This window comes from Chlorocebus sabaeus, chromosome 16 (genome assembly GCF_047675955.1).
Source record: "Chlorocebus sabaeus isolate Y175 chromosome 16, mChlSab1.0.hap1, whole genome shotgun sequence".
Taxonomy (NCBI): Eukaryota; Metazoa; Chordata; class Mammalia; order Primates; family Cercopithecidae; genus Chlorocebus; species Chlorocebus sabaeus.
The window spans coordinates 15,434,437-15,439,901 of NC_132919.1; positions in this window are offsets into that span (position 1 = coordinate 15,434,437).

Sequence of the window (5,465 nt, forward strand, 5' to 3'; positions counted from 1 at the left end):
AAACTTCTTATGTTTATATCTGTTCAGTTACAAGGTGGCTATCCCAATGATACTAAATATGTTTATATTCATTTTCTTAAGTCATCATCAAAGTAAAACCAGAAATGTTTAATATAAACTTAAGTTATTTAACTGCTTCAGAATACTAACCAGAAATCTCACCATTGTCAAAGTGCCCAGGCAAAACATATTGGGCAGCTGACAGAAAGAGTTTCAAAGTCATGCTGAGATAATTCTCCTATTTCAGGCAAGACTAGGTTCAAACATTGACTCTGGTACTTAGGAGCTATATGGTCTTAGCAAGCAACCTGTCCTCTCTGAGCCTCAGTGTCTCCATCATAGTTATGAGGATGGAGAAGATAAAAGCGGGTAATAAAAATGATAACTACCTTCTAGGATTGCATTAAATATCTGAGATCAGTTGTTGTTACTATTGTTACTGTTACTAAAGCATCATTACCCTAGATAAAACCAAAAGGTTTGCAATATTGTGTGCCTTTCTAATGCCCATGTTGGAAGACCAGGCATAACCAGAGAAAGGTAATGGAATCCATCGCTGGGGTTTGGTTGGCGATGGTAGTCACATACTAGGGTCAGAATGGGGGGAATAGGAATCAGGTTAAGAATGAGATCAGTTCTCACAGCTCAACCTCTTCTGTCTGAAGAGGAATCTGGAGAAAATGTGTGAGTAGATTAATATTTAATCAGTCAGGAAGGCCAGACAAAGGAGGGTGGCAAAGAGAAGGGAGGCCCGAAGCAGACTCTTTGGATCTGTAAGGTGGGCACATTACCCTAAGAAGTGCTGCACACTAAAAGTAGCTCTTTTTTTTTTTCTTAATTAACTTGTTTATTTATAATTGACACATTATAAATAGCTTGTTTTTAAAGATTTTTTTTTTTTTTTTTTGGAGACAGAGTCTCACTCGCTCACCCAGGCTGGAGTGCAGTGGCCGGATCTCAGCTTACTGCAAGCTCCGCCTCCCGGGTTTACACCATTCTCCTGCCTCAGCCTCCCGAGTAGCTGGGACTACAGGTGCCCGCCACCACACCCGGCTAGTTTTTTGTATTTTTTAGTAGAGACGGGGTTTCACCAGGTTAGCCAGGATGGTCTCTATCTCCTGACCTCATGATCCACCCGTCTCAGCCTCCCAAAGTGCTGGGATTACAGGCTTGAGCCACTGCGCCTGGCCATTTTTAAAGATTTAAATAAATTTGGATTTTAATCTATGAGGCTGACATTCCTCAAGGAAGCCTTTTTTTTTTTTTTTTTTTTTTTTGGAGTCAGAGTCTAGGTCTACCCCCAGGCTGGAGGACAGTGGTGTGATCTCGGCTCACTGCAACCTCCGCTTCCCAGGTTAAAGTGCTTCTCTTGCCTCAGCCTCCCTAGTAGCTAAGATTACAGGCATATGCCACCATGCCCAGCTAATTTTTATATTTTTAGTAGAGACGACATTTCGCCATGTTGGCCAGGCTGGTCTTAAACTCCTGACCTCAAGTGATCTGCCCGCCTTGGCCTCCCAAAGTGCTGGGATTACAGGTGTGAGCCACCGCCCCTGACCAAGGAAGCAGTTTTAATCACCCAACTTAGTCTTTATTTCATATTTCAGGGCCACAAACTTGGGAGTCAGAGAGAGAGAGACTAGGTTTCAGACATTAGTCGAGGTTCATTTCCATCCCCTCTCCCTCAACACTGCACACACACGGTTCTCCTCAAACACCTGTGGACCATAGTCTGTTGTTGCCCCCTCGGCACCTCCTTTTCTAAACAGCTTCTTTGAGAAGATGACAAGGGGCCGCCTCCTGAGAATAGAGGGACAAGGAGTGCTCCAGAGTGAGTGAGTGCAAGAGGGCAGCACCTCACTCCCTTCCTCCCTGCCTCCTGCTGGTCTGCACCTTTTAGAGATTGGTCCATACACCCGACTTTGGGGGGAAGTTGAAGCCATTTGGGATCTGGTGTTACAGTTAAAAATGTGGCCTTAGGCTGGGTGTGATGGTTCACACCTGTAATCCCAGCACTTTGGGAGGCCAAGGTGGGTGGATCACGAGGTCAGGAGATTGAGACCATCCTGGCTAACCCGGTGAAACCCCATCTGTACTAAAAAAACAAATAAAAAAATTAGCCAGGCATGGTGGCGGGCGCCTGTAGTCCCAGCTAATCAGGAGGCTGAGGGAGGAGAATGGCATGAACCCGGGAGGCAGAGCTTGCAGTGAGCGGAGATGCACCACTGCACTCCAGCCTGGGCGACAGAGTGAGACTCTGTCTCAAAAAAAAAAAAAAAAAAAAATGGGGCCTTAGCACAGGGTGGGACAGATGGGCCAGATGGGATAGGCCAATTCGGGGACATGGTGCCAGTGGTACTCAAAGAGGCAGGTGGGCAAATAGGCCTCATCAGACTGATTCACAGGAGTCCAGTGGGGGAGAGCACTTCTCTGAGGAAGGCTACAGGATGAGAAGGACATCTGAGACCTCTCAAGTATTCAGGCTATGAGCAGCCTGGAGGCTTCATGCCAGTCCCCTACCTTTCCTTTCTGCCCTGTTTTATTTGTGATCCTGATGAAACCGCTTCAGCACACAACCCTACATCTCCACTTGCTTTTCCTGCCTTCCCACATAGTACAGAGAAGCTTGGAAGGTGCAGCCGCTGCTAGGCTGGATAGAGGACAAATGTGTCACACCCATCTGGCTCTGATGTCACCCCTGACACTGCACTAGAGGACCTGAGCCTCTGCTGGCTCCAGCCCAGCCCCTCTGCCTTCCCCCACTGGCACCTGGCCTGGCCAGCAGGCAGGGACTCAGGAAACACACAGGTTTCACAGTAGGAGGGTGAGGAATGAACTGGGCTCTGCCACGGAGCAGCTTCATACCCCTGGATAATTCACTTGCTAGTCTCAGCCTGCTCCTCTTCCACAGAATAGAGACCACAGTCCCACCTAGCTCATAGGTGGCTCTCAAGGTCAAATGAGTAGACTTTTACCCCATGTGAGGAGCTAACAAGTATTATTAGTATCATTAGGGAGTGTGGAGAAAGTGTAGTGTCTCATCTGTTCCCTTCCCATCATGTGGTTATTACACTCGTTGGAAGTTGGATTTTAAAAAACTCGGCTGGGTGCAGTGGCTCACGCTTGTAATCCCAGCACTTTGGGAAGCCGAGGCGGGTGGATCACCAGGTCAGGAGATGGAGACCATCCTGGCTAACACAGTGAAACCCCATCTCTACTAAAAATACAAAAAATTGGCTGGGTGTGGTGGTAGGTGCCTGTAGAAGCTTGCAGGGAGCCAAGATAGTGCCACTGCACTCCAGCCTGGATGACAGAGTGAGACTCTGTCTCAAAAAAAAAAAAAAAAAAAAAAAAAAAAAAAGGCAAAAAAAAAAGAAAGAAAAAGAAAATTTGAAAAGCTTTTGTTCATGAGAAACCAGTGCATGCACATATATAAACAACTCCTTTCAGGTAATCATCAGGGTCACCACTTAAGTTATTAATGTGGGGGAAGGGATTTTCACCTAAAATGACTGACCACTGCTATATTGACCCTTGGTCCTTGTGAACTGATCTGTTCTCCCTCTTCTTTTCCAGTACTTGGACTCTTTCCTTATGGGAGACAGTGGGATTTTCCCAACAAGACTACAGAGCAGGCTGGGCACAGTGGCTCACGTCTGTAATCCCAGCACTCTGGGAGGCCAAGATGGGCGGATCACCTGAGGTCAGGAGTTTGAGACCAGCCTGGCCAACATGGTGAAACCCTGTCTCTACTACAAATACAAAAATTAGCCGGGCATGATGGTGTAATCCTAGCTACTCGGAAGGCTGAGGCAGGAGAATCGCTTGAACCCTGGGAGGCGGAGGTTGCAGTGAGCCAAGATTGCACCACTGCCCTCTAGCCTGGGACAGAAGGAGACTCTGTCTAAAAATAAAAATAATAAAAAAAAAGACTACACAGCAAACCAGAAATAGAAATTAAAAACTAGGCACATTCCAGCAAAGCAAGGATGGCGAACACTCTACCTGAGCCATGCACAGTCTGTGCCCTGCATAGACATATTGGGGGCATATGAACAGCAGGTTGCCCTGCAAAGGCCTCCTCCCCAGCCACCAAGATGTCTAATCACAGGTGGAGAGGGAAGGAGTCGGTGCTGAAATCTGAAGAAGCCAGGAGAAGCAAGAAATGCATGCACTACATTTCCTTCCATCTTTCATCTGGGGCTGGAGTGGTGGCCCCTGGAATGGAGGCAGCGCCTGCAGAGATGGGGAGCAACCAGGCAGTAGGTCACTTAAGGACACAAGACAGAAGCCAGTCCCTAAAGATGGCCTGCAAAAACGAAGCAGCACCCTAGGACATAGAGTGAGAAACCTGTTTCATATATCACCTTGTCCATTATTGCCTTGAAGAGCAGATTCCTATTTAGCTCTTCACATATGATCACTTTTACTTCAATTTAAATCCCCTTCTTGTGATCAAATGACGCAGCTGGTTAGTTTCTGGGTTACTCTTCCTCAGCGTCTAGCACAGCAGTTTGCACATTATAAATGCCACGTATAGGCCGGGCACAGTGGATGCCTGTAATCAAGCCTGTAATCCCAGCACTTTGGGAGGCTGAGGCGGGCGGATCATAAGGTCAGGAGATTGAGACCATCCTGGCTAACACGGTGGAACCCCGTCTCTACTAAAAATGCAAAAATTAGCCAGGCGTGGTGGTGGGCGCCTGTAGTCCCAGCTACTTGGGAGGCTGAGGCAGGAAAATGGTGTGAACCTGGGAGGCGGAGCTTGCAGTGAGCCGAGATCACGCCACTGCACTCCAGCCTGGGTGACAGAGCGAGACTCCTTCTCAGAGAAAATAATAATAATAATAAATGTCATGTATATTGAATCTACTTAATTTAGGGGTTTCATTCCAAAAACATGCTGAGCCAGATTGAGGGGATAAGAGCTCCGTGATTGGGCCAATACCATTATGTCATCATTTCGTCATGCATCTTGGGAGAAAGTGAGAATTTACCCATAATTCATAAGATACTCAGAAATGAATGCTATATACACTCAGATTGTAAAACGTTGAGACAAGAATAAATTATGGACGTGGTGGTTAAAATTACATTCTGACTCTGCAATTACAAATGGTCTGGTAATGGAGCAGAACCATGTGGCACCAAAGTGAGCTGTTGGTGAATCCAGATGTTCAGTGTGGTTTCTTTTTTTGTTTGTTTTGTTTTGTTTTTAGTAAGTCTACATAATGGAAGAAGATATACGGATGGGTAAATACAAAAGAGTGGCATACACACAGCTAAGGAAAATGCCAGAGAATATAAAATAAGCCCTTGTTCTATTTTTCCTTTTTTATTTGTTTTAGTCAATTTTCAGTTTTTAGATCAAGAAAAAGAAAAAAGATGTGCCCACTGCTTGAGGCGATGACAGAAGGCAAACATGCCCAACTTTTTTTTTTTTTTTTTTTTTTTTTTGAGATGGA